This window comes from Neolamprologus multifasciatus, chromosome 11, assembly GCF_963576455.1.
Source record: "Neolamprologus multifasciatus chromosome 11, fNeoMul1.2, whole genome shotgun sequence".
Lineage (NCBI taxonomy): Eukaryota > Metazoa > Chordata > Actinopteri > Cichliformes > Cichlidae > Neolamprologus > Neolamprologus multifasciatus.
In genome coordinates, this window is record NC_140449.1 from 3,348,107 (window position 1) to 3,369,664 (window position 21,558).

The 21,558-nt window shown below is 42.6% G+C and overlaps 1 long non-coding RNA gene across 1 annotated transcript; it reads right to left on the reverse strand.

Moving 5' to 3' along the window:
• Window positions 1-16,271: 16,271 nt before the first annotated feature.
• On the reverse strand, window positions 16,272-19,024 carry LOC146507617 (uncharacterized). Its single transcript, XR_014877033.1, has 3 exons — window positions 18,344-19,024; window positions 18,186-18,215; window positions 16,272-17,975 (listed from the first exon to the last, which is right to left on the reverse strand). It is a non-coding gene; the product is annotated as an uncharacterized LOC146507617 (long non-coding RNA).
• Window positions 19,025-21,558: the final 2,534 nt, after the last annotated feature.

Sequence of the window (21,558 nt, forward strand, 5' to 3'; positions counted from 1 at the left end):
GGTGTATAATCTGTGGGAGTTGAGTCGAAATTGAGCGAGTAGCAAGAAGTTGTTCAGACATGAAGAGAAAATTCAGAAAGGACAAGGGTCCACTCTGAGTTAATTGCATAGCAACCATAACAACGCATGTATTTTCTGAAAAATCCCAAAGCTGCAACTGAAAACTTAAAGAGGCATTAAATTAAAATGATAACACATATGAAAAAGCTGAATCACACATGAAAAGTCCAATATTTTGAGAACGTTTTAAAGTTTGAATGGAGTTTCTACGTGAAAGTATGAGGAAGTAGTTAAGTTTCAAAAACAAGCAAGTTTTAGCAGAATTGTGGAAGTTTCACATTCATTTCAATGGGACAAATTAAAGGAAAAAAGTGTAATATTTTAAAAACATATGTTACGACCCGGCCTACGGGTAACCGGGACCCAACATGCAGGTGCGACTAAATCAGCCAATCAGAGACACCCCCCCTCACCCAGCCTGGAGGGAGGAGAAAATATACACACCCACACTCACACCAGTGAGAGGAGCCACACATCAAAACAAGCAGCATGTGATCACAAACCAGAACACTGAATCATAACACCTAACTTTATAAATAACACCAATATACCCACACCATAAACATGCCTGAAAACATCTCTAAATGAACAGTATTTATGTTTTACAAGCTTCTTACATATAGCTGCAGTCTGCCAGAATATATGACTTCAGTTAAAGGAAAAGTTAAAGTTAAAGGTAAAGTAAGACTTGTAGTAAAGAAGATCAAAGCTCAACATGATCTTTTGGATCAAAGTATTGCCTCTAAAATTAGGTAAGTTAAAGGTTTTGCTTCCATGTCACTTGCAGAAATTCTAGGAATCGCTAGTAAGTCCTGACAAAAATTAAATCATAAATTTAACAGGGAGCCAGTGAAAAGAAGCTAAGATAGGAATGCAATATCATCAAGAGTAAGGTGGTTTCCAATGAGCTGTCTCAAATTTTAAACATTTTCTGTTTGTGCTCCTGTTTAAATTGGCATCTCATCTCAGATATCAAGTAATCCAGAACTAATTACATTTTAAAATCAACCTTGCCAACACTTATAATCTCCATAATGCACTAATCCATACTGCTGCTGGGTGTCAAAAACACAAACAAAATGTATCAATGGATTGCTGAAATTTCTAAGTTACCATCTAAGAATAGCACAAGCACACTCCCACACCTCCTAAAGGAAAGAACAGAACTCACCTGCCTGCCCTCCAGTCCTCTGCCTACTGATCCCCAAAGAGCTTTTGCCTTCCCTCCATTGCTGCACTCACCCACAAACCAAGTAAGACATATCTCTGTTATTTTCTCACACACACTATCAAAAAGCTCAGTTCTCCCACTAACTTTGCTCTCCTCTGTTGCTGAAGAACTTCCTGTGAAACCATCCCAGTATCTAGTTTTTCCCATTCTTTCAATAAATCACTTAGTAACTTTGAAACCCTTACATGTTGTGACTCCTTTTGGGTCCATCCCTGCATCATTTTTGAAATACATAAGGTATGGTCATGTACAACGATTGAACTGAAAAAGAATAAAAACACAGCCAATGTCCACAGAAAAAAGAAAGCATAGAGAAGCTACAGGAGTCTTGGGACTCTTGGGACATCCACCTCTTTGATGGAGAAGGTGCCTGAGTGCATGAGGTTGAAAGATACTTGCTAGATCAGGGGTAGGCAACTCCAGGCCTCGGGGGCCGGTGTCCTGCAGGTTTTAGATGTGTCCTTGATCCAGCACAGCTGATTCAATCGGCTAAATTACCTCCCCAACATGTCTTGAAGTTCTCCAGAGGCCTGGTAATGAACTAATCATGTGATTCAGGTGTGTTGACCCAGGGTGAGATCTAAAACCTGCAGGACACCGGCACTCGAGGCCTGGAGTTGCCTAGCCCTGCACTAGATGTACCAGATCAACCAATCTGATTCTTGGAAAGGGAAAGAGGCTAGATCATCTTCTGGATTCTAGAGTTGCCCTTGGTGAGAAAAAGCAGCCAGGCCTTCCTTTCCTTTTATCTCTTATTTGCATCCTGCAACGTTGGAGTAGATGATAAGGTATTTCCTTGTGCCCTTGGCACATCAGGTCAGAACAGGTTTTGAAAGTCATTTGCAATTGCACGCCAAGTGACAGCTCAGAGTACTCAGTGTTCTTTGGAATCACTGACTGCTGGTGGGTGCCCATCTAACTCCACTGTCCTTTTGGGGGACTTCAATAAATACAAGAACATTGACAAGGAGACATGAACTGGTGTGGTTGGGAGAAATGGCGTGCCTGATCTGAACCCAAGTGGTGTTGTCTTATTGGACTTCTGGGCCAATCACAGTTTATCCATAATGAATGCTACATTTGGGCATCAGGGTGTTCACAGATGCACATGGCATCATATGGTGATGGTGAAGAAAGGAGCTGGTCTGTCAACTAATGAACACCAGATTGTGAGTAGATCGGGTGGCCAGTGAAGATGTTGGACAGGCCTGGTATGCCCAAAATTATACTGATGGTACATTGGGAACATTTGGCAGAGGCTTCTGAGATCTCTATTGCTGAGGCTGCTGGTAGTTTGTGCCTGTTGTGGCAGTAATTCTTGAACCACAGACATGAAGGGAGCAATCAAGCTGAAGAAGGACTTCTATCAGTGTTGGTTAGCTTGTGTCATGGTCCCCGTGTATCTCTGGCTGGCTCACGCTGGTTACAGGTTTTGTTTTTCTCTTCCTCTCTGCCTCTCCCTCGCTCCTCTCTGTCTGGGCAGAGCTCGTTACGGGCTCTCACTCTTGGCCCATGCACCTGTGTGATTGTCACCACCTGCTGCTGATCTGGCTGATTCCCTCAGCTGCTATTTAAGGCAGTGGCACAGAGTAGTTTGCCGCTGGAACGTTGAATCTCCTGAGTTTGTGCTCTTGGCTTCATCAGAGATTTCCTTCTGTATATTCAACTGTGGTACTAACTATTGTATTCTGTGTGTTGATATCCCCCTCCTGGACCAGATTGGCTTCCTCAAGTAATGACCTCCAGTGCACACTGAGAATGTTTGCAGCCAAGTGTGAACCAGTTTCTGCCACTCTGGTGGTGGGTCTTCTGGGCTTGCTTCTGGTCCCTGTTGTCCCTTGTGGTGCAGTCCTGGGGTCTTCCCTCCAATCCTGCTGCCTTGTCCCTTTGCCTGGCTCTCTGGGATGGGGTGGGTGCTCCTTGCCCTTTCAGTGTTGGTGGGGTTGCTAGGGTTGGGGGTTTGGGTGGATGTCATGTGGAAATGTTCATCGTGTGCCATTGGAGGTGTGATGCGGCACCCAGGTTGTACTGTCTGCTGTCCCTATTGGGTTTGTTTTCTGTCCCTCAGCTCCTGTAGCGAGGTGGGCCCCTCTTTCTGGATATCATCGGGATGTGTTGGCTTTTGTTTGTGACCAGGACAAAGGTGGACCACCTTCGTGCATGTTTCTGGCACAACACACAGGTGTTCACGGCTTCTTGGTCATTGATTTTGGTTCCAGCCACTTAGGGTTTCTAGGCTAATGTGAGTCCTCGTCGTCACTTTGAGTTATGATATTTGACTGTGGCGGAGGTGTGGTTGGTGGCTGCAGCAGGTTCAGGATGTGGTGTCAGGGAAAGCTGGTCAGGCAGGAGAGGAGGAGAGAGCCAGCTGCAGACCGTGGAGCATTGTGCACTGCAAAGACAGGAAGCACATGAACAACAGTGAAAACAAAACATTGTGAATGAAATAAAAAAGAACATGAGCATCTGAGTTGTGTGGGGTCCTTTGGGTTTACATTGACCTTGGATCATTTTGATGGGAGTAGAGGGGTCCTGACAACATAACTTACCACACTACTTTGTTTTGTCTGTGCTCATTTCTTCATCTTTGTTTGACTATTTCATTACTGGGTGTCATTAATTCAATTCAATTCAATTCAATTTTATTTATATATCACAACAAAAGTCTCCTCAAGGCACTTCACAGATACAGAGAAAAACCCAACAATCATATGACCCCCTATGAGCAAGCACTTTGGCGACAGTGGGAAGGAAAAACTCCCTTTTAACAGGAAGAAACCTCCGGCAGAACCAGGCTCAGGGAGGGGCAGGGCCATCTGCTGCGACCGGTTGGGGTGAGAGAAGGATGACAGGATAAAGACATGCTGTGGAAGAGAGACAGAGGTTAATAACAGATATGATTCAATGCAGAGAGGTCTGTTAACACATAGTGAGTGAGAAAGGTGACTGGAAAGGAAAAACTCAATGCATCATGGGAATCCCCCGGCAGCCTACATCTATTGCAGCATAACTAAGGGAGGATTCAGGGTCACCTGGTCCAGCCCTAACTATATGCTTTAGTAAAAAGGAAAGTTTGAAGCCTAATCTTAAAAGTAGAGATAGTGTCTCTCTCCCGAATCCAAACTGGAACCTGGTTCCACAGAAGAGGGGCCTGAAAACTGAAGGCTCTGCCTCCCATTCTACTTTTAAATACTCTAGGAACAACAAGTAGGCCTGCAGAGCGGGAGCGAAGTGCTCTAATAGGGTGATATGGTACTACAAGGTCATTAAGATAAGATGGGGTCTGATTATTTAAGACCTTGTATGTGAGGAGCAGGATTTTGAATTCAATTCTGGATTTAACAGGAAACCAATGAAGGGAAGCCAAAACAGGAGAAATATGCTCTCTCTTTCTAGTCCCTGTCAGTACTCTTGCTGCAGCATTTTGGATTAGCTGAAGGCTTTTCAGTGAGTTGGACATCAGTGAATTGGACATCCTGATAATAATGAATTGCAGTAGTCCAGCCTGGAAGTAATAAATGCATGAACTAGTTTTTCAGCGTCACTCTGAGACAGGATATTTCTAACTTTAGAGATGTTGCGCAAATGGAAGAAAGCAGTCTTACATATTTGTTTAATATGTGCATTGAAGGACATATCCTGGTCAAAAATGACTCCAAGGTTCCTCACAGTGTTACTGGAGGCCAAGGTAATGCCATCCAGAGTAAGAATCTGCTTAGATACCATATTTCTAAGCTTTTCAGCGCCGAGTACAATAACCTCAGTTTGATCTGAATTAAGAAGCAGAAAGTTAGCGGCCATCCAAGTCTTTATGTCTTTAAGACATTCCTGCAGTTTAACTCATTGGTGTGTGTTATCTGGCTTCATGGACAGATGGAGCTGGGTGTCATCTGCATAGCAGTGAAAATGCATGCTTTGTCTTCTAATGATGCTGCCTAAGGGAAGCATGTATAATGTAAACAGAATTGGTCCTAGCACTGAACCCTGTGGAACTCCATAATTAACCTCAGTGTGTGAAGAGGACCCTCCATTTACATGCACAAATTGGAGTCTATTAGATAGATATGATACAAACCACTGCAGTGCAGTACCTGTAATACCTACAGCATGTTCTAATCGCTCTAATAGAATATTATGGTCAACAGTATCGAATGCTGCACTAAGGTCAAGAAGGACAAGCACAGAGATGAGTCCACTGTCAGAGGCCATAAGAAGATCATTTGTAACCTTCACTAAAGCTGTTTCTGTGCTGTGATGAACTCTGAAACCTGACTGAAACTCTTCAAATAAACCATTCCTCTGCAGATGATCTGTTAGCTGTTTGACAACTACTCTTTCAAGGATTTTTGATATGAAAGGAAGGTTGGAGATTGGCCTATAATTAGCTAAGACTGCTGGGTCTAGAGATGGCTTTTTGAGTAAAGGTTTAACTGCAGCCACCTTGAAGGCCTGTGGTACATAGCCGATTATTAGAGATAGGTTGATCATATATAAGATCGAAGAATTAATTAATGGCAGGACTTCTTTGAGCAGTTTTGTAGGAATGGGGTCTAAAAGACACGTTGATGGTTTGGAGGAAGTAATTATTGAAGTTAACTCAGAAAGATCAATTGGAGAAAAAGAGTCTAACTTAACATCAATGGTACTAAGAGTAGCTGTAGATAATATTACATCTGTGGGATGATTATTGGTAATTTTTTCTCTAATGATAAAAATTTTATTTGTGAAGAAGTTCATGAAGTCATTACTAGTTAACGTTAAAGGGATGGTTGGCTCAACAGAGCTCTGACTTTTTGTCAGCCTGGCTACAGTGCTGAAGAGAAATCTGGGGTTGTTCTTATTTTCTTCCATCAGTGACGAGTAGTAAGCTGTTCTGGCTTTGCGGAGGGCTTTCTTATAAAGCAACAAACTATTTCTCCAGGCTAAATGATGATCCTCTAAATTTGTGACACGCCATTTCCTCTCCAGATTACGAGTCATCTGCTTTAGGGCACATGTTTGAGAATTATACCACGGGGTCAGGTACTTCTGATTAGAGACCTTAGTTTTCACTGGAGCTACAGTATCCAGAGTCGTACGTAGTGAGGAGGTGAAATTATTAACAAGATAATCGACCTCTGTTGGGGTAGCGTTCAGATAGCTGCTCTGCTCTGTGTTGGTACAGGGCATTGAAGATGATAACAGTGGCTGGATTATATTCTTAAACTTAGTTACAGCGCTTTCAAAAAAAAAGACATCTACTGTGATAAAGTCTACTCTCCACTGCTGTGTAATCAATTATTGTAAATGTAAATGTTATCAGGAAATGATCAGACAGGAGAGGGTTTTCAGAAAACACTGTTAAATGTTCAGTTTCTATGCCATATGTTAAAACAAGATCTAGAGTGTGATTAAAGTGGTGGGTGGGTTCTTTTACATTTTGAGAGAAACCAATTGAGTCTAATAACAGATTAAATGCCATGTTGAGGCTGTCATTTTTAGCATCTACATGGATGTTAAAATCACCCACAATAATTATTTTTATCTGAGCTCAGACCTAAATTAGATATAAAGTCTGAGAAATCAGACAGAAACTCTGTGTAAGGCCCAGGTGGACGATAGATGATAACAAGTAAGACTGGTTTCTGAGTTTCACAGCTGGGGTGGACAATGTTAAGCATCAGGCTTTCAAATGAATTAAAAGTCTGTCTTGGTCTTGGTTGATTGGTCTTGGTTGATTTACTCTGCCTTACAGAAGTAAGGCAGAGTAAATCAATTTGTTGATCAATTATTAAGTCATGTACTAACAGAGACTTGGAGGAGAGAGACCTAATATTTAATAATCCACATTTCACTGTTTTACTCTTTGGTTCAGATGTGGATACTGTATTGTTCTTTCTTTGTAATTGTTTATGTTTAAGTTGTTTGTTGCTGGTTTTTAGTTTGTTTTTTGTCTTTTTGGGAGCTGACACAGTCTCTATGGAGATGGGTTGTTGGGGGGGGGGGGGGGGGGTAGCAGGAGGAGAGAAGCTGCAGAGAGGCGTGTAAGACTGCAACTCTGCTTCCTGGTCCCAACTCTGGATAGTCATATTTTGACATAGTCATAATTTGATAGTCATAATATCACATTAACAATGTGATATTATGGAAAATCACAGACATAACTTCACAAATGTGGACAAAAGGGGGGAAGGGCCAATGATGTTTTAGATGTTGAATGATGTCTCAACCAGTAGATAATGCTTGATATGACGTGTGTTACAGGCATGGCCTGGCTAGCTTACCCTAGCAATAGCCACTTACAGTTATTTATTTACTTATTCAGTCATTTTAATTTAAAAACTGTGTATATATTGTATATTTTAAGTATTTTTTTTTATCTCATTCTTATTCCCTGTTGATGCCCTTTCCTTATTTTTAATGTCATGCTGCTCTGTTGTATCTTAATTGCCCCTTGGGGATAAATAAAGTCTCTCTGATTCTGATTTTGAATAGCAGCTGGGGTGCACCAATTGTGAGGGTCAAAAGAAAGATCAGAGTCTCAGACTGTGTGTGGACTATAGGTCACTAAATGAGCAAATTCTTAAAGATGCTTATCCCCTGCCACGCATCCAAGATACCCTGGACACTATGTCCACTGCCAAGTACTTCAGTACACTAGACCTGACATCAGGATACTGGCAAGTGGAGATGACCCCCATCTCCCCAGAGCCCATAAAGCCCATGCTTTATGGGCTCTGTTTGTTAGTGTGGAATGTGATGCCTTTTGGACTGTGCAATGTACCGGCCACATTCCAAAGGCTTATGGACCAGCTGGACTACAGACGTGCTTAATGTACCTTGGTGACATCATTGACCTGGGTCAGGATAGCACACAAATGCTGGAGCGGCTCGAGCAAGTGTTCATTAGATTGCGTTGAGCTAACTAACTAAAGCCATCAAAATGCTGCCTGTTCTGAGAGCAGGTTGCCTGTCTGGGTCATATCATCTCTGTTGGAGATATTTCCACAGATCCCCAGAAGGTTCAACAAGTGATGCAATAGCCTACACCGCGGACCGTCATAGAAGTGCGTCAGTTTGTTGGCTTAGCCTCGTACTACTGCTGCTTTGTGGAGAACCTCGCCACAATAGCCAAACCCTTCCTCACTAAGAGGTATGCCCATTTTAGCTGGATTGGTGAGTGCCAAGAAGCATTACAGGAAATAAAACTGCTTACAGCAGCCGCTGTCCTGGGTTACTACCTGGACGAGGGCGACTTGTTCTTTGACACTGATGCAGGGACAATAGTTAGTACCACTGGGATCGGAGCAATCTTCTCCCAAGTACAAGGGGGTGAAGAGTGGGCCCTGGCCAATGGGAACAGGCAGCTGTTAATTACCTAACAAAACTACTGCACAACCAAGTGAGAGCTTCTGGAAGTTGTGGCATTAACCTCCCACTTCAGACAGTATCTGCTGGGTAGGCTATTCACTGTCCGGACTGACCATCGGGGTGGCTGTGGCTGTAGCTCAGGAGGTAGAGCAGGTCACCTACTGATCGGATGGTTGGAGGTTTGATCCCAGGCTCCTCCAGTCTGCATGCAAAGTATCCTTGGGCAAGATACTAACCCCAAGTTGCTCTCCAATGCATCCATCGGAGTATGAATGTGTGTGAGTGTAGTTAGAAAGCACTACGTATAGAGGTAGTGCTTGTGAGAATGGGTGTGACTGGGTGAATGTGGCGTGTTGTATAGAGCGATTTGAGTACTCCGGGAGAGTAGAAAATATATATATAAAATCAGTCCATTTACCATTTGCCATAGTAGCCTTGCTGGCTGACCAGGCCAAGGGTGCCTGAGGGCCAGCTGGCCTGCTGATTGGAGAAGCTGGCAGAGTATAACTTCCAGGTCCTACATTGACCTGGAAAAAAACACACCACAATGGTGATGCACTTTCCAGGAGACCCTGCCGTACTTCATACCCGTGTACAGTTCCAGAGCTCACCATCAACAGCAGCCAGCTCTAGCATAAAGGTGTGCCGTGTAATTTAGAGGACTATTGTACCAGCATAACCCCCCAGGTCACCCTCTAGTGGGGGGGAAGTGCGGTCTGATAGTACCAGTGGGGAAAGCTTGGTATCCGGACTAGAGTGTTCACCTGTAGCGACGGTGTACTCGGTAGTAGCCATGATACTCACCCAAATATCCACCGGGTGGGTGAGTCACACCACAGTAGCCTGTTCGTGGCTGGACCCCAAAACAGCTTGTGGCTGGCCAAAAGACTGACGTAGATATAGGCCCAGTTTGGGGATGGATGTAAAAGGGGGGAGGTTGGCCAGCCTGTGCTGATATGGCAGCATGCAGCCCCGCCACCAACGTCTACTGGGAGCAGTGGAAAAGATGTATCTAAAAGATGGAGTACTGTTGAGGAACTTTTTTAATTTATTTAATTTATTTTTTTGCCTGTCCCGTTTGGCTCTTTTGCCATCAGAATTATTGTCTAAAGGCGAAGAAAGATGCCCAACGGATTTACTTTACCAAATGGACCATCCCAGCTTTGCTGTAATGGTCTATTTGATTCACCTTTCATTGTTTATATTATTTTATTTTCACTTGCTGAATACGGGACAGACTTAACTGGGGGAAAGAAAGGGGAGATAGAAAGAGGGAAAGAAAAACAGCTGAGAAGAGGGACGGGGGAGAAGGGCAAAAAACCAACAGAATAAGCAAAAAAAATAAAAAATAAAAAAATAAATATATTGATCACCTGGATCACCTGTTCAGAAAGAGAAAAGAAAACAAGCAGAAGAAAACGAGAGTAATAGAATAAACAACATCACAATGATATATGGGAATATGACAGTAAATACTAAATATTAAACATTATTGTGCAGCACGTAACATTGACAGCGCACAGTGTGCTTTGAGGTTGGAGCCAAAAAGGGTGTAGTTTGTGTGTGTGATCACCTGTGTGTACACCTGTGAGCATGGACGCGCTTGTTCCTTCATGTAATGATCTCCTAGAGGGTGTGGGGGGGCCACAGCCCCGTCCTCCAGGGCATGAAGCAGGTATGGAGGAGATCGAGACTCCAGACATCCAGAGGCCCCCAGAACACAAGAGACCAAGGAAGACCAACAGAGGGGCAGCTGCGCCACTGTCCCAGAAAGAGCTGAGGAGAGTTCCAGATGAGGGGTCACTCAGCAGCCGCGGAGCAGAAGCCAGGGGGGGTTGCAGTGACGTGCCCGTGAGCTCCGCCGGCAGCCAGCTGTGCCTGAGTGACCGAGCCCCAGGCAGAGATGCCGGGGGCACCCCACCTCCGAAGTGGCCCGAGCGAGCCCCAGGCTCCAGGCCTCAGTCGGACGGCCAACTCCTCCTCCTAGCCCCCCCACTCCAGCAGGTCGCAGAGACCGGGGGTGTGAGAAGACTCCAAACCTCCCTCCACCCGCTCATATGTAGTGTTGATGCATGTGTGTTCTAAGATGCATTTTAAACCCAGGAGGGCATGGAGCTACCTGCCAGAGAGCACCAGGTAAGCACATAGCCCCTCCTGATAGCCCTCAGTGTCTACATGTATTTAAAATTGAGAGGTGGGCAACGACGCCAGGGGTGAGGTTGTACACCCTGATGGTAATTTGGATTCCGTGTAGCGTGCCCACCCCCAAGATCCTATATGTATGTGTAATGAGAGTGTGAGTAATGTGAATGTCTAAGTTGTGGGATAAAATTGAGGCACAGGCAACCAGAAGGGGACAGAGGGAATGTATTTTAGCAATGTATTTTACCCCCAGATCCTTCTGCCTTACGCCTATTGTTACTCAGTAATGCAGCAGATACATGACGGCCCAGTGTGCGGCTACTGGTATAACATGAAAGATGATATGAACCTGTGGCGCCCCACTTGCACCAGTTGTGCTGAAAGGGTGCGGCCCCTGAAAATCCCCCAGGCAGCAATGGGTACAGTACGTGTTGGTGCCCCCATGGAAAGAATTGCAGTCGATCTGATGGGGCCATTGAACAAAACAGAGAGGCGTAACCACTTCATACTGGTGGTACAAGACTATTTCAGCAAGTAGGTGGAGGCTTATCCAGTCCCCAATGAACAAGCACAGTGGCAGAAAAGGTTGTCTTAGAGTGGGCGTGGAGGTATGGAGCTCCACAGTTTCTGCATAGTCACCAGGGCACCAACAAGGGATGAGTGAACTGTTGAGAATCAAAAAGACACGCACCACACCGTTTTGCCCACAGTCTGATGGCTAGGTCGAACATTTTAATGATACTCTTCATAAGGCCTGAGCTGCCACTGCAGAGCGCTGCCACTGGGACTGGGATATAATGATCCCATATGCTGTCATGGCTTATTGGGCAACCAAACACAGCTCCACATGACTCGCTCTAAACATGATGCTTCTGGGGCAAGAGATAACTGAGCCTATTGACTTGGGGGTGTCGTCGGCTGGCAGACCTGTGACCATCAGCACTGCACCACAGTATGTGGTCAAGCGTGCTAAGAGACGGTACGACAAGAACATCTGCCAAGTTCAGCATCAAGTTGTCGCTGTAGTGTGGCATCTGATAGAAGGGACCAAGCGAGTGAGGCACAAGGTTCGCAAGTCTGTGTCTTCACTTGGCCCAGACAGTAAGCTAGTTACCATCAAATTTTAAATGGATTTTTACAGTATTTTGTATTAAAAACTCAGTTTAAAAAATCATGGTAATTCATAACAGTTTCCATATTATTTCATGGTAAACATGTGAACTCAGTCTATATTTTTTTTTCACTTTTTTTGCAGCTACTGATGACACAGCAGGATGAAAGAGCAAAAGTGTGCTCAAATTCTCTCTTCCTGTGTAGTTAATGCAATACTTTTGTTAAATCCCTAAATGAAGCTAGAAATATGCAATTTTTACTCTGTACAACTTTTTTCACACTGAGCTTACTGTTCTTTAAAGATTTGTTCTGAGCACCAGATAAGCATTTAAAGATATTATATCCAAAGAGGAAACTCAGTTTCATACTAGAGTGTGGACACAAAACAGGTCAGATTACTAATTTAGTTGCTGTTAGAGTGATATTGAAAAAATGGCAAAATGCAATGAGGTAAAAAAGAACCAGTGAAGATTAATGCCCTGTCAGAACAAGTGGAAACTAATAACATGGATCAGTGAAATCAGAAATTAGTGGCTTGTGTTTCAGTATGGGATAAATATGTTTTCTAAAGTAGATCCAAGTATCTGGAAATGGTGTGATGTAGGTTTAAAGGTCCAAATTAAAAATAGATAAAATCAGTAATCCACCAGTGGCTGGTGTATTGCACAATAGAAAGTAAAGCAAGCAGAAGTAAAGATGAAGATATTTACTGACTTAGACTTAGAATATATGTAGTACATCTCTTGCTTTAAAATGACCTCATGGCTTGTTTTGCAAGTGAATTGTGAAATCCCGAATTAAGTTTTATTGTTAAGACCTTAAGAAGTTGTGTAAAAGTCATTACAGGAAATGCTCTAATACACTTATTTAAAATCTGATGAATATGAAGGGAGACTATATCCTCACTAATTGCATGTCTTTGGAACATTCTAAATCTGTGAATGTGAGTGCAAATGGATGTCTGTCTCTGTTTTACTCCTGTGTTAGACTGGGGAGCTGTCCAGACGGTACCCTCCTTTTGCCAAAGGGCGCCCAAGGGCAGCACAGCTGATGCAAATGCTGGGCAGCAGCTTGGGATGCTGTAGGCCCAGGTCAAAAGGTGCAAGCAGGTGCCGGATGGCTCAGGCTTGGTCCTTGCCATCTATCTATACACTACATATATATTGAAAACTGGCAATCGGATGGCATTGCATGGTGGACAAAAATATGATACTTTTCTAGTTTTCATCAATACATCAGTTTTACAAGATTTCCAACACTGACGACTGAATTGCAGCCCCAAAGCATGACAAAGCCGTTGCGGATTATGTGTGGTGACATAGCAGAGGGTAGATTATAGCTTGGCTTATATTCAGAGGTGCACATAAGTGGTCCGCAGGTGCGCATGCGCTTTCAAAATAAAAGACGCGCACCAAATAAGAAGTTGCAACGTGCGTTTGCGTACATAAGATTGTCCGCTAAATCCCACTCTAGACACTCTGCCTTTTAAATAATATAAAAGGCACTGTGGGATTTTCACGGCATATTCTGCACCACATCTCTGTGCATTCATCATTTGTTTGAAGCCAACTCACTTCCTGCAACCACTTTTCCGAGAATACGCGCTTCTTTTGCGGTTCGGACTCCTTCTGACATTTCTTTGGAGGTGGAGGAAAACCAGAGTAATTGCTTAAAGGAGCTTCTTCGACATCTTTAAGAGTTCTAAACAAATGTCTGTCCTCCTCCAGAACATCTTCTGTATGCAAACATGCGTTGCAACTTCTTATGTGGTGCGCGTCTTTTATTTTGAAAGCGCATGCACACCTGCAGACCACTTATGTGCAGCCCTGCTTATATTGTCTTGGTGCAGAAGGTCCTCCAGACATCCAGACATCCAAGATTCACCTGTCATTGTGGGATGACAGGTGAATCTTGTGATATGAAGCCAGCTGATGATCACTGAGTGGGCAGCTCAGGGGATGTAGCGACAGTTGGGGTGCCCATGTGAGAATCCAACTTGTTCAGAAGAGCCTGGCGGATGGTTTCCTCAGTGTCCTAGGAGATGAAGCTGATCTTACAGTTGTTAGGAAGAATGGTTGTGGCCTTTCGGGGCGTCATGGTTTCACTCTGTTTTTCGCTCATAGTTTTTGCTCTGTGGGAGTTGGCGATGCGGGAAAAGGCACAAGGTTGAAGCTTGGGGCACCTAATGTTTGGAGAGCACTGCTCCCACCCTAGAGTCATAGGTGTTGTCTGCTTCTGCAATGAGTGATTTCTTGGTGTGGGGAAGAATCAGGACTGGCACAGAGGTAAACAGATGTTTAAATTAGTGAATGTGGTGAATACTCAGCTTCTGATGTCCAGATGAAGGTGAGGTGAGTGAGTGGTGCAGCTACCTGAATCGAGTTTCTGATGAAGGGGCAGTAAATGACAAGGAATGAAACTCACATTTTTCTGTTTTGACATACAGGTTTTACAGAAGTCCTTGCAGTGTGACATAGTGATTTGAAAAATATCATGACATCACCTAGATACACACTACCAGTCAAAAGTTTTAGAACACCCCAGATTTTCCAATTCAAGTCATTGAAGTGCAATGAATAGCTTGAAATCGAACAAACAAGTGGTGAAGTGCCAGTTTTTTAAAGGTAAGATTATCCAAAACTGAAAAATAATGTACATTTCAGAATTATACAAAAAGGCCATTTTCAGGAAACACAGCATGGGTTAACAATTTAAAGCTTTTCTGCAGCAATGGAGGTTGATCAAGACTTGAAAGTTGGTGCTACTAATTCCTGCAGGTCCAACCCCCTACAAGCAGTGCTGGAGCACACTGTGGTACCAGACCTTCATGAGCATCAGTTGAACATTATTGTACTGCAGAAAGTAGTGTGTTGGTACAGAAATGGTGAGAACAAGGCGATTAACAATGGAAGAGAGACAGACCATAAACATAAATGTAGGTCTGTCCTACAGAGAAACTGCAAAGAAAGTCAAGGTGTCAGTGAGTCCAGTTTCCTTCATCATCCAAAGGCTCAGAAACAACTGTGACAGGAAGAGGTCTGCAGACCCAAAGACACGACTGAATCACTTACAGTGTGATGGCGGCTCACAGGACAACAGCTTCAAGCAGCTTAATCGTGGTTGTAGTAAGAAGTCTCAGTTTTAGCTGTGAAGAGAAGACTTCCTGCTGCAGGTTTGACAGGACGAGCTGCAGCAACATCACAATAAGACAAAGAGGCTTGTCTGGGCCATTACACCGTTGGACTACTGAAGACTGGAAGAAGGTCTTATGGACTGATGGATCAGAATTTGGAATCTTTGGTTCATCACACAGGATCTTTGTATGCAATCAAGTAGGTGAAAGGACGGTTCCACAGTGTGTGGCATCAAGTGTACAACATGGAGGAGGAAGCGTGATGGTCTGGGGCTGTCTGCTGGATCCAGGGTCGGTGACTTGTACAGAGTGAGAGACACCCTGAACCAAAGCAGCTTCCACAGCATTCTAGAGTGCAATGCATCACTCTCTGATATGCATCTAGCTGTCAGGGGTTCATTCTACAGCAAGATGATGACCCAAAACATGAGTCCAAGCTGTGCCAGAACTACCTCAGGAACAAAGAACAAGATGGTGAGTTTGAAAACATGGAGTGTCCAGCACCGTCTCCAGACTCAAACCCCATCGATCTGGTTTGGGACAGGAGAGTGACAGCAAGGCAACCTTCATTACGGCCCTTGTACGGGAAAAACTGAATGAAGAATATTTGATTTCTATTGTAGAAAGAAGCCACGGGTGTGTTCAGCTGATATATCTGCCAAAGGTGCTACTTTGATGAGTCAAAAGTTTAGAACACATTTTGGTCTATAAATTGATTCCATGATTTCTTTTTAAAAGTCAAATTGCTTATGTGTACCATTCTTTCATTTCAGAGTGTAATAAAAGCATTAAGCTGCATAATTTTCAGTAAAAAACTGGACAAATTGAGGTGTTCTAAAACTTTTGCCCGGTAGTGTACAAACACAAAAATCTTCAGCAAATCTCTAAGAACATCATTGACTAATGCTTGGAAAACAGCAGGGGTGTTAGTGAGACGAAAAGGCAAAAGCAAATATTCGAAGTGATGTCTTGAAGTTCTCCAGAGGCCTGGTAATGAACTCATCATGTGATTCAGGTGTGCTGACCCAGGGTGAGATCTAAAACCTGCAGGACACCGGCCCTCGTGGACTGGGATTGGGGACTCCTGATGTAGGGTGGTACTGACCGGAAACCCGATCGGTACCCCGCATGTGCGAAAGGCCACTACTTCTGCTCGAAGCATTTCAGGACTCCCCGATCCTTACTGCGCATGTGCAAAGTTTGACCGTACAGATCAGGACTCCCCGATCCGTACCACACATGTGTGCAGATGTTCTCTTCTTCTTCCATTCCATTAATGGCAGTTTACTCCCCAGTGTACCAGGATACCGTCACTTGCTGACCGAGCGAATAAACCCTATAGTAAACTGAACGTGTGTCATTACAAATCATGTTTGTGTGTGCGTTCAATTTGATTCAGTGATAGTCGAGTGTGTTTATGCTTGTCTGTGTGGAGAGGATTGATTGAAATAGTGATGATGGGTGCTATCACTGGTCAGTAAACACTTAATCTGGCTGATGAATCTTCATGTGACATATTACAAGCTTTTATTTTTATACAGAGTAGGTGACATTTAGATTTAAAAGCTGAAAATGTATCATCGGAATACAGCAAATATCCTCAATTTCCACTACATATCCTTGGAATGTTTTTCTAAAATAAAATATAATATATCCTTGCTCAAAAGCCAATGTGGCTCATCACCTAAAATCGGTTTACTTTCTATATTTGTGTTAGATTTCTTGGTTTGCCACTTTGTCTTGAATTACCTTTGAATTCTTTGTAACCCCCTAGTGTTCATTTTCACAATGTTGCAAAATTAATTTTTGAAAATATTTTGAAAAAGGTATTCTTAGGTTAACTATTTGTTAAATCTAGATTTAACCACACTCATATGTATATGTCCATATAAAATTACACAGGACCACTTTATAATTTTCACAGGTTTACTGTAACAATACTGAACACAAACAACAGATTTCAAGAGCATGAACAAGTGATACAGGTAGAGAGGATGTGTTACAACCCAGATTGTGAGAAAAAGGAGACACAACACAAGATATTAATGGAAATAAAAAGCTTTTTGTTTTTTATAGAAATGAAATTTATGGAACTTTGATTTAGGCAACTTTGAGCTAATCAAACTAATGTCAGCTCCTTGATGATTAAACAAAACAAAGCTCGTCACGACTCCTTGGCTGGTCCACAGGAGCCAGGCCACACAGGGCAAAAGAAATAAAACTAACAATAAAATGAAAAAGGTCACAGCGGTCAACGACCAAACCGAAAACACCAATTACCAAAGACTCTCACAAAGAAAAACAAAAAACACAAACTAAGATGTGGGGGAACCACTGATGGGGAACCTGGTCACTAAAACCAGTGTGTGTGTGTGTGTGTGTGTGTGTGTGTGTGTGTGTGTGTGTTTGAACAGTGCAGACACATCAATTGTTCTTTTGGCTGCAAAAGTGGATGCAGTAGCCTGGGCTTTTCCTCCAAGAAAAATGTTAGTTCTCCTCTTTTACCTGCGCCAACATATCCTGTAATAGAAAAAAAATCAGAGGGAAGAAAGGGCTCCAAGCAGTTTTCATCATGTCATGCATCATTTTCATTGTCTGTAATGACAACAATGTAAGATTATACAGTGTTGCATACCTCAGGGACAATGTTTGTATTGATCTCCACATTGACGACAGATCTCAATAGTGTAAATGTTGAAGTACTGTTCTCTGTGAACCTGCTCCATGTGCAAACACCTGTGGAATGCAGAAGAAAAACAACAAAAAAAAAAACATTTACATGCTGCCAGTGAAAAACGTAACAACAGCAACAACAACCGTATCTATAATTTCATAATTTACTGAAGCCCTTACTGAAATATTCAGTAGACACAAGGTCTCTGAACATGGAGCACACCAGAGTTTGAAGATGTCTTCCAATATGTCGACGAGGACACATGCTGGTAACTGTAAAACATGGTGACAATTATGAAAATGCAAAATTTGTCCACCAAGTTTCAGAAATATGAGGACTGAACATATGATTGAGTGGTGTCTTCACAATTATTACTTTATTCCACTACTGAATAATGCCTCTTTCTGCCCTGATGCCTGTGACTATAATTACTAATTCAGTTACATCAACAATTTAAATAAAAGGGAAAATAAAGAGATTACCTCCAGTATAGGGCACCTGTCAGCCTCAGCCTTTATTGGAAAACATGATTATCACATTACATGGAAATGAAGATTACCACCACTGTGATGAATAGTCTCAACATAAAATTCTATGGTTATATTCTACAAATGGTTTTCTCATTGTTGTCCTCTCTCACTTGTCTGATTACACTTGGTGAAGGCTAGGAGGAGGTCGCCTTTGGTACCCTAAAGACAGGCTGGAGAGTTCCCCGGAGAAGGGATGCTTCTCCTGTCCAGAAGGTGAATCTCTGTCCAAGCCTTTAGAAAGCAAGGCCAGTCGGAGTTGTGTACTACTCTCTTCAATATGTTCAGTCACAGGGTTTATACGTGACTACATTAAGCCACTTTCACAAACATTTGCTTGAGCTGATGTTTTGCCTGAGCCAAATAATACCAACTGCGATTATGACGGTACCAGTTTGTCTATAGTATCAGCCATAGCCCTCAATGGGGGGAGTTAGACATGACTGAAAAACATGCTGTGAAGTTGAAGATCTATTAGGCTGTGTTTTGAATTTTGTTAAAAAAAATAACTTCATATTAGAAAACATATATATCACTATGCAGCTTAAACTAGTTTAATTAAACAGCAAAGCAGAACGAAATCAGGGCTGTTTCAAGACAGGGACTAAACCCCAATTCAACCACACCCAGGACTGATCCGGAATTAAAACAGTACAATAGTGATGGGATTTCCAGCTCTTTTTAGAGAGCCGGCTCTTTCGGCTCCGAACCGGCTCTTCGGGTTGTTTTGTTGCTTTAATTAATTTATTATTAACAATAATATAAAATTATGCACAAAAGGAATTACTACTGTAAAAAAAGTGGTTTTATTTATATATGTTATATATAAATATGCGGTGGCCCCTAGAGACAAAACACGTACAAACTCCAAAACACATTTCTAGCATGAACTGAGCTTCCAAAATAGAGCTACCTAGATCACTTAAATTACACAATTGAAAGCATGAAAGCATATGTGTATTGTTTGTGTATTTATACACAAGCACTCATATATAGTCAAATAATTTTTAAAAAAAAAGTTCATTTACCTGTTATTACCACACACCAAATCCGGTCATTGGTACTTGCTGGCTTGTGTAGCCACTAGGTAACAAAAGCTCAACACTGCCCCCTAGAATCCTGGAGCACTTCTGTTGTCTTTTGTATGTGTTTTGAGTTTTTATGTGCTTCTGAGTTTGTACGTGTTTTGGAGTTTGTACGTGTTTTTGAGTTTTTATGTGTTTTGGAGTTTGTACGTGTTTTTACGTGTTTTTGAGTTTTTACGTGTTTTTACGTGTTTTTACGTGATTTGAAGTTTGTACGTGCTTTGTCTGTAGGGGCCACCGTAAATATAATTTTATTTATTCACTCCACATAAAACGTAATAAATAAATCATATAATACAAAAATCAACTATTCACATTTCAAACTATTTAAATTTTCAACTTTTTCCTTTTACAAATTTAAAGTGAAACAACACAAAACACTGCAAACCACAACACAATTAAATATAAATTATAATATGAAAACAAAAAGAAGATGCATATTCTCTGTCATATGGACCTGCATGAATAAACTTTCTGAATCCTTTATCATCTGCAACTGAAAATAGTTGTGGATGATTACTATACCTTTCTAATGTGACGTTGTTGTCCCTGGTTCTTTTTCTCTCTCCCTCCCGCTCTGTTCCTGTGCTACTGAGTGTAACTACCGCCCCTCCCCCCTCTGCCAAGCGCAAAGCACAAGGCTCGCGTGCTGAGTGAAGCGGAAAAAAAGTGCGAGAGAGAGTGTGAGAGAAAGAATTTTTTTTTTTTTAAAAACGGTTCGCGTCGTTCACGTCAACAAAGTTTTTTGCCACAACAAATATCTTCAGGCATTATCGTCACATGGTGGTGTGCCGCAAAGGGTTTTACGGCATCTTCGAAAAGGAATTTTGGGGAAGATGGATTGCATGCCTGAATGCCCTCCATTATTTTCTGTCCTGCCCCTGAAAATCTGTCTGCTAGCTCCTGCAGCATTCGGTCCAAACAAGGAAAGAATATCTCGCACCTAAGCTGAGCTTGTGAGATTTGGTGTTGCACCACAGCTGGACTCAAGCACAAATCCTTCGAGTCTTTTCTGTTTGTGCCGTGCTCCCTGAGGAATCTGGATGTTGCAGCTTCCACAAATCTCCATGGCCTTCTCAAATATTTCCTCAGCAGCAGCAGCAGCAGCCTCTGTGCGCAGATTACTTAGGGCATAGGTGTCAAACTCTGGCCATACCAAATTACTATTAGAGCTGGTCTACTGGTATTATACAGCTAATATATATATTGTTTAGTATTAAGCTTTGCTGTTCCATATTCAGTTTTTCAGCAAAACGTGTTTGAGTCCATAAGAAAAGATTCATTCTTATATCTGGAGGAATAAATATCTTTCAATAAATATTAACGTTAGCCTGCAACTTTGTTCCAGTTTTGAATTTTGGCCCACTGTGTATTTGAGTTTGACACCCCTGACTTAGGGTATCAACTACCGACATCTTGTACTGCACAGCTTTGCCCATGTCTAGCCTTTCTCCCTGCAGGTAGCGGTGCAGGCCTTCAGTGATGCCAGGCAGCTGTGAGAACATGATTAACATGTACACAGTCTTGGGCTTTGACAGCTTGGATCGCAATAGCAATAGGAGTGTTTGTGGCCTGGGAGTTGCTAAAACTGCAGAAATGTTGTTGAGAAGGGCTTTAACAGAATTTACTTGGCAGGCCCATCTTGTGTTAGAGAGCTGAACAAGCGGAGAAGACTCCAAACAAGAGGTTTTGAAAGGTGTTGAAAAATGTGTAGACATTTTCCAAAACTCCAAAGAAGTCGAAAGCAGCTGGGATAGCCCTGCATGTATGGCAAAGGACAAGGTTGAGCTCATGTGCATAGCAGTGCACATATACTGCTTCAGGGTGTCTCTGTCTGAAATGGGCCTGCACACCACCCACAGCACCACTCATGACAGATGCCCCATCATTGGATTGAGCAACACAAAGTCACTGAGCGTGTGATACTGCAACAGCTCCTCAATAGCGTCTGTAATGCACTGCATCAAACCTTTCGTAGACCAAGAAAATACTCTTTGATATGACACAAAACGTACACAAGCTGCAAGCTGCTCCGTGTGCCCATCTCCAGCCTCATCAGCCATAACAGAGTACATCTCAGCTTCCTTCATCTCTTTAACTGTATTTCCAGTTACTTCATGTGAAGTACTGGTTATCATCTCATTTTGTGAAAAATGAGATAGTTAGTATGTGAGACAGGACTGTAACTGTAATTTTTCAAAAATGGATCAAATTTTTTCAGCACCTTCATGCACTCAAGGAAG